The sequence below is a fragment of the Vulpes lagopus genome, chromosome 19 (genome assembly GCF_018345385.1).
Source record: "Vulpes lagopus strain Blue_001 chromosome 19, ASM1834538v1, whole genome shotgun sequence".
Taxonomy (NCBI): Eukaryota; Metazoa; Chordata; class Mammalia; order Carnivora; family Canidae; genus Vulpes; species Vulpes lagopus.
Window position 1 is genome coordinate 16,177,291 of NC_054842.1, and position 13,227 is coordinate 16,190,517.

The 13,227-nt window shown below is 36.1% G+C and overlaps 1 protein-coding gene and 1 pseudogene across 18 annotated transcripts in view; one reads left to right on the forward strand and one right to left on the reverse strand.

Annotated features, from left to right (window-relative positions):
* RBMS3 (RNA binding motif single stranded interacting protein 3) overlaps window positions 1-13,227 on the reverse strand; it is a 1,727,904-nt gene that overhangs the window by 1,442,352 nt on the left and 272,325 nt on the right. The gene's annotated exons all lie outside the window — the stretch shown is intronic.
* Window positions 4,766-4,948, forward strand: LOC121478548 (annotated as a pseudogene).

Below are 13,227 nucleotides of genomic sequence, written 5' to 3' on the forward strand. Positions count from 1 at the left end.
ATACTAACAGAAGAGTAGAAACAGTGGAGAAGGTGATGTGAAGACAAAGGCATAGGTTAGCACCAAGTGTCAGTGAGCCAAACAATGCAAAGGACTATCCACAGCCACCAGAAGCCATGAGAGGTATGGAACAGATTCTCCTAGAGCGTCCAGAAGAAATCAAGCCCAATGACATCTTGATTTTGAACTTCAGGTCTTCAAAACTGAAGGTGGATTACTTTCTGTTGTCTGAAGCCATCCAGTTTATTCATTATAGCAGCCCTAAGAAATTAATATACCAGATATTAACAATAATAAAACAAGATCTCACTTATTTTCAATGTGCTTTTCATAGGTTAACACGTTTCCAACAATTTAAGATGAGATCCTTTTCTTCTGCTTGTATGCTCTTTTTCCAATCATCAGACCCTAACAGGGATATGTATGTAGAGACGCACTAAGTGCTTCGTACATACTGATTGACAGATAACTGTATTTTGTATGATAAGAGAGAAATGATACTACAAGCGAAGCAAAGTACAGAAATGTGTGACTTCTTTACTTCTTAAAAGGAAAAAAATCTGTCAGAAACAGGAAAGAACTGTCAAAAGTACATGGTATTGAGTACAGATATTATGAAACAAGTCACAGTACAAGATGGTTTGTGACAGTGTAAATGCATACATTTTACATCATGTTAGCAAGTAGGTATCTACTACCTCGTCCAAATTACATGTGCTCCTCTCAACTCTTTAATCATGATTTGCAGTAATCTCTAATTCAAGAGAGATAAGTTTATAACTGATATATTTCAGAGCTATTTAGGACTTTAACACTAGGGAAAATAGGTTCTTTGCAAAAAAAGGGGAGGAGGCAAATAAAAGAGGGAAAAAATATATGATAAACACTATTACCTGGAAATGACAAAGCTAGATGAAAAAAGGCAGCCAAACCTTTCTCCTTTTATGATTTGAAATTCAATAACCTGCATCTTTCATTGGTGCCAAATGTTGTACTTCCTACCGAGGAAAAAAGTCCCTGAACTCACAGAACTTGTATTCTAGGACAGCTCTTATAAAGCTACAATGCATTATATAAATAGGTAATAAAAATAGCAATGAAATCATCTGCTTCCACATAATGTTAATAGTTAATAATTATTGAGTGTTTATTATATAATAGGCACTTCCTAGGCTCTTTTCAAATTAATTTATTCAATACAACAATCTATTATTATCTCTATTTTACAGAACAGGAAACTGAGGCAAGGGAAATGAAGTAAATTGTCTGCTGGATGAACCAATCAGGAAGTGACAGAGACAGGACTGAAACCCAGCAGCCTAGTTCCAGAGCTCTTGGTTTCAATTACTGTATTATCTTGCATCTAGATGTAATAAGAGTGACTTGCAACAATAAAAAAGAAAAATTATCTTATGGAATGAATTAATCAGTCTTTACTCCACATCACAAAGCACAAATTAACCACTTCAGTCTCACACATACCATATACAAATGTGGAAAATAGTAACATGTACTTTGCAGGATCCAAATGAGGATTCAAGAATAGGACAGATATGAATGTGCCTAGCATAGTGCTTGAAACAAAAAATAAATTTAATAAATACTGAATTTTTAAAAAAATATATACACAGATTATTCTATGGCCCCTTTCCCTATCTTTAAGCATTTGTTTAAAATTGGGCTGAAAATGCATAAAGATCACACTAAAATCTCCAAAGTACATAATAAATCCCTAAGTCATTGCCTACAACAGAGAAACAGAGAAATAAATTACTTAATTTTCTTCCTGGGCACATAGGAAGACTACATTTTGTAGTCCACCTTGTATCTAGGAGGAGCCATGAGATCTCTTTCGGCCAATAGAATCTGAAAGAATATGGTGTATACTACATCTAAAACACTTCCAGATCTAATGTATTAGTTCTGGCAGATCAATTCTTCAAATGAGAACAACTAGAAAAATTAGATGGAATGGAAAAACAAAGCAAAACAAAACAAAAACTAAAAACAATCTCTTTGAAGCCATCAAAGATGTTAGAAGGCATGGCACTTAAAAAGGGAGATGGAACTTAAAAAGAAACCATGATGCTACCAAGCAGAAACAAATCACTGAAGTGAGCATGACTTTCTATACTACTTATATCAATCTAATCATTTACCAATGTGTATGACAAAGTGGCCAAATTTGGAGAGACAAGAGCAGAAAGCAGCTCCTGGGAAACAGAAAAGTTAAGCATATCTTTTGGCACTACATCACACTGGGAGATAAAATCAGAAGTTTAGTGTCCACTTCAGTGCAGAATCTCTGCAGGATCACAATCTAGAGTTAGAACAAAGCAAAAATGGACAAGATCTTACAAGGACTAGAAACTCAGCCTTAAATCAGCTACTTATTTGGCCAGAAAACAAACAAAATCTTTTATGGAAAAATAGAATCCACAGACTCTAATATTTGTTAACAAAATGTGTGGCATTCAGTTCAGAGTTACCAAGTGTATAAAGAGACACAAAAGAAAAAGAATTAACAGAGACAGACCTATGGGTGATCCAGATATTTGAGGTACCAGACACAGACTTTAAAATAACTGTGGTTATTTTGGTATGTTCAGGAAAACTGAATCAAGATGAGGATTTCACCAGAGAAACTGAATCTGTGTAAAGTTAAATGGAAATTCTAGAATTAAAAGAATATATATAATTACTGAAATTAATACAACTTAGAATTTTATACCAAGTGAACATCAATAATAATGGTGAAAGTTTAAGGAGCTTGGAAGTCACCACTGTGTTCCAACAAGTACAAACTAAACAGACTAAAAAATCAACAACTCTCCTTGGGGGAGAGGGGAAGACAAAAGACAAACTGCTGCCCCCAGACTGGAGAGATGGGTGAACACAGATCACCAGAGCTTCCCAGAGCAGAGACTCATGAAGAAATTGCCACAAGAACCAGTGCTGGGGTAAGAAATTTTGAACTGTAATTGAAAGAATTGCTGGAGGCTCAGTGTAGACAACTATTAAAGTTAAGAACTCCAAGGGCACCAAGGCAGAGGGAAGATCCACAACATTGTGAGATTCACCTCTAGATGCTCAACCAGATTCCCATAGTCAATACTGGGAAAAAATCAATCCCCTCAGGCTTCCTGCAAGGAAAGAGAATAAGGAACCATTTTGAAATAAACCAGAGTACTCTGTTCTTCTTAACAAGGCCTGTTCTTAGGGAAATCTAGTTAACCAGAACCTAAGCTGCTGGGGTATTATCAAAGCCTAAATTGCCTAGGAAAAAGACAATACCCAACTCTAGTTCATTGGTGTCATCCTGTCTCACTTAAATGGGAAGAAGAAACAGAAAAGCCCTTGTGAAGTTCACTGCCCAGAAACACAGGATCACTGAGAGATAGACCTAATCACTGGACTATAAAATGCTTCCCCTTTCCCAAACCTCTCCACCAGTAAAGGCCTATTCACTGGAGTTGCTTTTACCCAGTACCCATGTGTGATTATCAAGAAAAAATTAAAAGATATACCAAAAGGCAAAAATATAGTTTGAAAGGGCAGAACGAGCACCAGGATGCTTGGTACACCAGAAATGTACCAGATATGCCAGGGATGTTGGAATCATCAGACTGAGTATTTGAAATGACTATGATTAATATGCTAAGAACTTTAATGGATAAAGTAGAAAGCATACAAGAACAGATGGGCAATGTAAGCTAAGAGATAAAAATTCTAATAAACAACCCCCCAAAATGCTAGAGATAAAAAAAGATTAAAAAAAAAACACTGTAAGAGAAATGAAGAATGACTTTCATAAGTTTATACAGACTGTACATAACTGAGGAAAGAATCAGTGAGCTAGAGGATATAGCAATAGAAACATCAAAAACTAAAAAGCTAAGAGAACAAAGATGAAAAATAGAGAGCAGAATTCTAGGGACTGCTGGCAACTACAAAAGGTGTAACGTACACATAATGAGAATACCAAAAGGAGAAGAAAGGAACAGAAGAAAATATGAAACAATAATGACTGAGAATTTCCCCAAATTAATGTCAGACACCTATCCACAGCTCCAGGAAGTTCAGAGAACACCAAAGAGAATAAATGTCAAAATATCTACACCTAGGAATATCATCTTCAAACCAAAGAAAATCAAAGACCAAAAAAAAAAAAAAATCTTGAAAGAAGAAGGAAAGCAAAATAACACATTATCTATAGAGGAACAAAGATAAGAATCATACCCTACTTCTCAGAAACCAGGAAAAAGAGTGGAGGGAAGTATTTAAAGTATTGAGGGAAAAGGGAAAGAAAAAAAATAAGATATTTCATAATGGACAAAACCCAAAGAATCTGCATTACATGACTTTTTACATTGTTTTACTTTGTGAAAATTCATCATGAACATAATAACAGGGGTTTTTTTTCCTAAAATGTCTACAGAATAGTGAGAAGTAGGGGAGATGAAAAATAGCAAAGCTTTAATGACTATATTCACTCTCCCACTGCAAACCACCTGCCACAGGCTCAAGTTCTAGATAGGAAAACTAATTAACCTCAAGTCGTGTTCACAACTTTGCTAATTACAAAAGACTGGACATTTCGACTACTGGATTTTCAATTACCTAAATGTAACCAGAAAGTGCGTGGGGTTCCTGAGCCTTCATTCAGGGTCAGTGCTTTAAGAACTAGGCAATATGGCACTCAGTGACCTTTCCGAGTCATTGGCCGGGCAGATCCCTGAGGCAGGCACCAGGGATCCTATACCAAATGTTTCAAAGTCTTTTAAAAAATATTTGGGTCCCCATGAAGCCCTATTCTACCCAAGTTTATCAAGAGATCTGAGTAGGAATGGGGTTGATGGGCTTCATCAGTTATAAAATTAGGAGTGCTGATGAAGGAAGTAAAGCTCTGAAAGCTTCGAGTCCTGCACCTGCTCATGGTCATCACTAACCAGCTTTATTTACAATACACATCAGAGGGAACATCAGTCTGGCTATAAATCTCAGTAAGCTCTGTTAAATGGGAACATGGAGCATTGCTGTAAACTTGTAAACATGTCATTTCCTTTGTGACATGAATAAGGTATCTGTGAGGTACACCAAACAAACAAAAAAATTGGGCAACAAAAAAGTGTTGTGCTTATAATTATTTTTTAAACCCTCCTGGGATGATGTCTGCTTGCTCTTTTCTTGTCTTTGCACTCAAGGCAGAAGATGCAGTGAAGGACCTAAGTCACAGCCTGGAACATAGCTGCCTCATCATGAAAACCAACTCTGGACTTTTTGTGAATCATAAACTTTTATTGAATACAGTTAGTATTTTAAGGCTCTTTGTTACATGCCCCACATAACTAATTCACTGTTATTAGAACTTTCAAGGTAAACAAAACCACCAAAGACTCAATGATGAAAAGGGAGAAAAATGTGGCAAAAAAATGTAACTTACATTCATCAAGTATTAATGAATTTTTTGCAAAATTCTCTGCTGATAATAACTAAAATTCCCTAGCATTTATCACTAGCTACTGGCAATGTTACCTTCTTTAGATACATTGTTTCAATCAATTTCTACAAACGCCCTTCCAGGTGAGAATGATCAGTATTATTACACAGATAAAGGTAAATGTAGAATAGACTGACATTTATTTTTAAAATTCCAGGATAGTTAACATACAGTGTAATATTAGTTTCAGGTATACAATATCATGATTTACCAGCTCTATATATTGTTCACTGCTCATCAAGATGAGTGTACTCTTAATCTCCTTCACCTAATTCACTCATCCCCTCACCCATCTCCCCTCTGATAACCATCTGTTCTCTAAAGCTAAGGTCTTTTTTTGGCCTATTTTTTTCTATTTCTCACTTTGTTCACTTGTTTTGGTTATTAAATTCCACATGTAACTGGAATCATAAGGTATTTCTCTTTCTCTGACTTATTTCACTTAACATTAGACTCTCTAGCTCCATCTATGTTGTTGCAAATAGCAAGATTTTGTTCTTTTTTATGACTGAATAAAATTCCATTGTATATATTACTCAACTTTTTTCCATTCATATATTAATGAATACTTGGGCTGTTTCCATAATTTGGCTATAGTATATAATGCTTCTGTAAACATAGGAGTGCCTGTATCCCTTTGAATTACTATTCATTATTTGGGTAAATATCTAGTAATCATAGGGAAGTTCTATTTTTAACTTTTTGAGGAACTTCCATGTTGTTTTCCATAGTGACTGCACCAGTATGCATTTCCACCAACAGTACTAAAGGTTCCTTTTTCTCTACATCTTCACCAACACTTGTTGTTTCTTGTATTTTTAATTTTAGCTATTCTGGCAGGTGTGAGGTAATATCTCATTGTAGTTTTAATTTACATTTCCCTGATGATGTGTAATGTTGAGCATCGTTTCATGTGTCTGTTGGCCATCTGTATGTCTTCATCAGAGAAGATCTATTTTTAAATGGATTATATGGTTTTGGGGTGTTGAATTGTGTAAGTTCTTTATTTACTTTGGATACTAATCCTTTATTGGATATGATATTTGCAAATACCTTCCATTCAGAAGGTTATCTTTCAGTTTTGTTGATTCTTTCACTGTACAAAAGCTTTTTTATCTTGATGTAGTCTCAATAGTTTAATTTTTGTTTCCCTCACTTCAAAAGACATATCTAGAAAAAATAGTATGACTTATCAGAGAAATTACTGCCTGTATTCTTTTCTATGATTTCTATGGTTTCAGATATCTACTCATTCATGAGAAACACACAGAGACAGACAGAGACACAGGCAGAGGGAAAAGCAGGCTTCTCGAGGGAGCACTTATTCCCAGGACCCCAGGATCATGCCCTGAGTCGAAGGCAGACACTCAACCACTGAGCCACCCAGGCATCCCCATGGTTTCAGATACCACATTTAGGCCTGTAATACATTTTGACTTTATTTTGTGTTTGGTATAAGAAAGTGGCTCAGTTTCACTCTTTTGCATGTAATAGTCCATTTTTCCCAGCACCATTTGTTAAAAAGACTCTCTTTTTCTCACTGCATATTCTTCTAGCCTTTGTCAAAAATTAATTAACGATACAGTGTGGTTTTGTTTTGGAAATTTCTATCTTATTCTATTGATCTATGCATCTATTTTTATGTTAATATCATACTGTTTTGATTGTACAGCCTTGTAGTATAACTCAAAATCTGGAATTTTAATAACTATAGCTTTTTTCTTTTTCAGATTGCTTTGGCTCTTTGTAATCTCTTGTGGTTCCATACAAATTTTAGGATTGTTTCTTCTAGTTCTATGAAAAATGCTTTGTATTTTGATAGGGATTACATTAAATCTGTAGAATGCTTTGGGTAATATGGACATTTTAACGATATTTGTTCTCCCAATCCATGAGCATGGACTATCTTTCCATTTGTTTCTGTCATCTTTCATTTCTTTCATGATTGTCTTACAGTTTTCAGAGCATAGGTCTTTCACCTCCTCGGTTACGTTTATTCCTAGGTATGTTATTATTGTTTGTGCAATTGTAAATGGGATTATTAGCTTAATTTCTCTTTCTGCTGCTTCATTACTAGTGTATAGAAATGCAACAGACTTTTTGTACATTGATTTTGTATCCACAACTTTACTGATTTCATTTATCAGTTCTAGTAGTTTTTAATGGAGTATTTAGGGTTTTCTATATATAGTATCATGTCACCTGCAAAGAGTGATAGTTTTACTTCTTCCTTACCAACCTGGATGTCTTTTATTCCTTTCACTGATTTGATTGTTGTGGTTAGGACTTCCAGTACTACGTTGAATAAAAACATTAGTGGTGAATATCCTTGTCTTGTTCCTGATCTTAGGGGAAAACCTCTGCTTTTCTCCATTGAGTATAATATTAGCTGTGGATTTTTCATATATATATATATATATATATATATATATATATATAGCCTTTATTATGTTGAGGTGTATTCCCTCTAAATCTACTTTGTTGAGGGTTTTTATCATGAAAGAATGTTATACATTTTCTGCATTGATTGAAATGATCATACATATTTTATCCTTTCTCTTATAATATGAATTATCACATTGATTGATTTGCAAAAGTTGAACCTCCCAGAAATAAATCCCACTTGACTGTGGTGAATGACTTTTTTAAAAATGTATTATTGGACTTGGTTTGCTAATACTTTGTTAAGGATTTTTGTGTCTATTTTCATCAGAGGTATTGGCCTATAGTTCCCTTTTTTAGAAGTGTGTTTATCTGGTTTTGGTATCAGGGTACTGTTGAATGAATTTGGATATTTTTCTTCCTCTTCTATTTTTTGGAATAGTTTGAGAAAAGTATGTATTAACTATCTCTTAAATGTTTGGTAGAATTCACCTATGAAGACATTTGATCCTGAACTTTTGTTTTTTGGAAATTTTTAGAGTACTGATACAGTTTCATTGCTGGTAATTGGTCTGCTCAAATTTTCTATTTCTTACTTGTTCAATTTTGGGAGGTTATGTGTTTCTAGGAATGTATCTATTTCTTCTAGGCTGTCCAATTTGCTGACATATAATATTTCATAATATTCTCTTACAGTCCTTTGTATTTATTTGGTATCAGTTGTTATTTTTCCTCTTTCATTTATGATTTTGTTTGAGTCTCCTCTCTCTTCTTTTTGATGAGTCTGTCTAAAAGTTTACCAATTTTTGTTGATCTTTTCAAAGAACCAGCTCCTAGTTGTGCTTTTAAAGGGCAAGAACTCATTCTCTTCTTGCCCTTTTGTGTCTCCCAGTGTAAAGCTCACTGATTTTTAAAATTCTAGTTTTTAACCAGTCCCACTGGTTTTCAAAGCCAAATGTTATGGGGATTCATCTTCCCCATGTGGTCTCCCAGGTGTGAGAGCCTGTCTCTCTCCTCTCCCTGGGCATCCTTTCCTCCCACAGATGACCACAGTCCATTTCCCGCAACCATGTCTTTGCCCTTCCTGCCCTCCTCAAGGTGGCCTCTCCTCTACATTTAGCTGTGAAGTTTTTTGTTGTTGTTGTTTTCTTTTGTTTTGTTTTTCTGCCAGTCTTAGTGTCATTGTCTGGGTTTTTTACACTGATCTGGGTGTTTTCTAGTTGCATCCATGGGTCCTCCTACTCCAACATCTTCCCCTGAAATCCTCATTTAGACCCACATTTAGAAAGCAGCAATCCACTCCAGAATCCACTCCATTCTAGATTCAAATGCTGGCCAGTCTTGCATCAGAGGCTTTAAATGCCATTAGACCAGCATTTTTCATACTGAGCTATCTGACTGGTGGTTTCTCAAGGAACTATGTGTCTTAGGAGGTCATTTTAACCCTCTATGCCTCTGTCCTCACCTGAAATTCTCAAATAAAAATAGTAAATTAAGACTGTTGTAAACTAGTACTGTTCTAAAATCATATATATAAAGTGCTTGAAATAGTCCTGGACACATGGGAGTTGTTTATACCAGTTAGGTACTGTTTTTATTAATATGGGTGTGATTACTGAGTAAATAGATGGTTGAAGCAAAATAAAAAGGGGGTAAGGTCCATAATGAAATAAACATGGCATATCCTGGGGTGACAAAAGTAAACAAGCTTCTTATATACAGGGTTGTGGCACCCCAAGTAGGTGTGATAAAGTATGCAGTGTTTCTAGCACTTACGTGCTATTAAAATATTTTTTTCAGAGCACATCTATTAACATCATTAATTCATTTAACAGACGTTTGTTGAGGGCCTATCATGTATCAGGCACTGATACAATGATGATCTGTGCAGCTCCTCTCTTATGAAGCTAGCAGACACAGGGGAAAAATACAAGAACAAGTAAAAAGCAAATAAAGTTACAAACCGTGAAAGGTTCTGTGAGGTGGAATCTGCATGTACCTTTGAACACTGGGAAAGTGTAGAAGGAAAGAAGGTATTCCAGGTAAGGGGCAAGGCACAGGGGAAAGGAAAACAACTCATGAAAATTTTCCATGAAAATCAGAATTTAATCTGAAACTAACAGTTTCATTCCTCTTTGTTGTTCTAAAGACTGATGTGTAAACTCAGAAGAAACTATATCTATTTACATCAGTTTTGTCATTTGTCAAAATTCCTCTGTTGTTACTATAATCATCAAAACACAGAATGGGGGGGAGAGGTCCTGGCTGGTTCAGTCAGATAAGCACCTGCCTTCAGCTCAGGTCATGATCTCAGGGTCCTATTATGGAGCCCCACATCAGGCTCCCTGCTCAGCAGGAAGCCTGCTTCTCCCTCTCTTCCCTGCTGGTGCTCTCTCTTGCTACCTCTGTCACTCTTCCTCTCTCACAAATAAATAAATAAAATTTTTAAGAAAAGAAAACACAGAATGGTACAAATAGAGAAGGAATTAGGAACTCTAGATAAACATTAATTATGTAAATGAGGAAACTGAGGCCCAGTGAGGTTCGGTGACTGGTGCCCCAATTTAGTTGCCTGGACCCACACTGTTCCCATAGCATCATTCTCCATCCTCACAGAGCATCATTTCCTGAACTAGAAAAACAAATTAGCAAATATTTCTCAAGGTTGGCATAATGCTAGATGCCTAGAGCATTTAAGCAAATAAAGTGAGTAACAGTATAACTCCTGTCCTTTGGGGGCTTAGAGTCTGGCTTGGAAACCAGTAGAAACACAGGGAAGTAACGCAATCAAGTTTGAATAGGATCTCAGAATAGGAACCAATAGAAAGAATAGACGGCACTTCACAATATCTAGTAAATCTAAAAGCACTGATTATTTTAAGAATCTAGAGATGGGTTTGGGGTGCCTGGGGAGGTCTTTTGCAAGAAATCCAATTTGAGTTATGTGTAGAAAGTCTGGAAGGATTTGAAAGCAGAGTGAAAGAGAACATTTCCAAATGAGGGTTATAAAGGAGATATGAGGAAGTTCAAGATGTGTTGTATTTTGAAGAGTAATGAAGTATGGGAATAGCAAAATAGGGAGTGGCAAAGTCTAGGCAAATCAGAATGATCAATTAGTGGATCCTTTGATATGAAACCACTCAAAAGTAGTATTCAGGTCTTTATGGATCTCATTTGGCCTTCATTCATTCTTTCATTTACCTATCTGATATTTAGTGAGAGCCTGTTCTATGCCAGGCAGTGTTCTAGGCTCTGGGGATATACAAATGAACAAAATATAGTCAAAGAAAAGAAATATCCTTTGGGAGCTTATATTCTAATTTGGTGCTTCTCACACCTGGCTACACATTACAATTTCCTGAGAAGCTTTTGAAAAGGACCCGAGGAATCTTAAATACATATTAAAAGTGACAGAAGCCAGTCAGGCTACATACTATAAAGTTCCAACTATACGACATCCAGGAAAAGACAAAATTAGAGACAATAAAAAAGATCAGTGGCTGCCAGGGGTTCAGAGTGGGGTGAAGAGAAAGATGAATAGGTGGAGCACAGGGGATTTTTAGGGAGATGAAACTATTCTGTATTACACCATGATGGCAGATACACAACATTTGCACTTGTCAAAACTCGACAGAACTGTACAATACAGAGTGAACCCTAATGTAAACCATGAACCTTAATTAACCATGTATCAATATCAGTTCACCAATTATAACTAAGGTACCACACTCATCTAGGATGCAAACAATAGGTGTCACTATGCAGGAAGAGAAGGGATATGTGTGAAATACTTTTTCACACATTTCACAATTATTCTGATAAACTATTATAAAAGTTAAACTGTATTAATACTAATAGGTTTTTTTTAATTAGAGATTTTAATGAAGAAAAAAAATACCTGCACTGGGCCCCACCTGGAAATTCCAATTAAATAGAATGATGGGTACTCAAAGTGCCCCCTATGCTTTTAAAACTACCATATCAAATGCTAGCAAAGATATCAAACAGCTGGAACTTTCGTCCATTGCTGGAGAAGAGTGCAAAATGGTGCAACCACTTTGGAAAACAGTTTGAGTCTAATAAAGTTAAACATATACTTACCATATGCCCTAGTAATCTCACTCATAGGTATTACCCAAGAGAAAGGGAAACATATTCACACAAAAACCTGTGTATAGATACTCATAGCAGATTTATACATAACTGTCAAAACCTAAAAACAATCTAGAAGTCCTTTAAATGATGAATTTAGGGGCATCTACATGGTGGAATTCTACTCCCCTATAAAAGGGAATGAACCAATGATAAAACATGGATGAATCTCAAACGCATTTTGCTAAGGGAAAGAAGCACTGTTCTAGTGAAGCAAGATCATCAACAAATAAGCAAACATGCAGTAAATCTAGCACTACAAACTATAAAAACATAGAAGGGAAGAGAGATAGGGAGTCTGAGGATTTGCAAATTCAAATAGAGTGGTTGGAAGAGGCCTCCCTGAGAAGAGACTTGAACAGTGTGAGGGAGGGAAACCTTGTAATATGGCAGGACAGATCGGATTTTACAGGATGGCATAAGAAAGCCATTGTAGGTTTTTCTATGGAGAAAGGTCATGAATTTCTATCTTAAGTGACCATAATGGCTGCTGTTGGGAAAATAGATTCTTGTGGTTTGAGAGAAGAAGCAGACCAGTGAGGAGACTGTTTACAGTAGTAAAGGTGGAAGATCATGGCTGAGAGAAAAATGCATACTGCACTACTTCTCCCCACAGAGACACACATAGAGTTTTGAAAAGGGACATTCTCTTCCTAAATGGAACAGAAACAGGGCATCTCAAACAGGCATTATGTAGCTTGTGCAAAGTGTTAATTAAGCTGGTTATGTCCAGAATAAAAGGAGAAAAATGCTCACTTTAAAGTTATTGAGACAAATGTTTACTGTCTTCATTGAAGACTGGCAGTGGAAAATGAACAAAGCTTAGTCTGATTAGCACCAATTTGTCTTCCACAAGTGTATATGATGAGAAGGCTACAGGACACAAATGGTAGGGAGAGGGGACACAAGGAAGCCCTTAGAAGACCTCCTCTGTTTAGAATTCTCTTCTGTAAGCAAAGTCTTACTTAAACCAACTGCTCAAAACTCTGATACCTGGGATGCCAGCAAATGGGGTTCTGGAAACAATACTTTGAAGTCAAACTGAAAAATCAAATCACTGCCCAGGTTCCATGATGAATAACAGGCACAAAGAGCCAACATTCTTTGTTGCTATCTTAATTTGGGTTTTCCCTGAATCTAATCCTCAATAGGGATTCAAGTGCAAGCATTTTTGGGGAGATGCAGAAAGCATT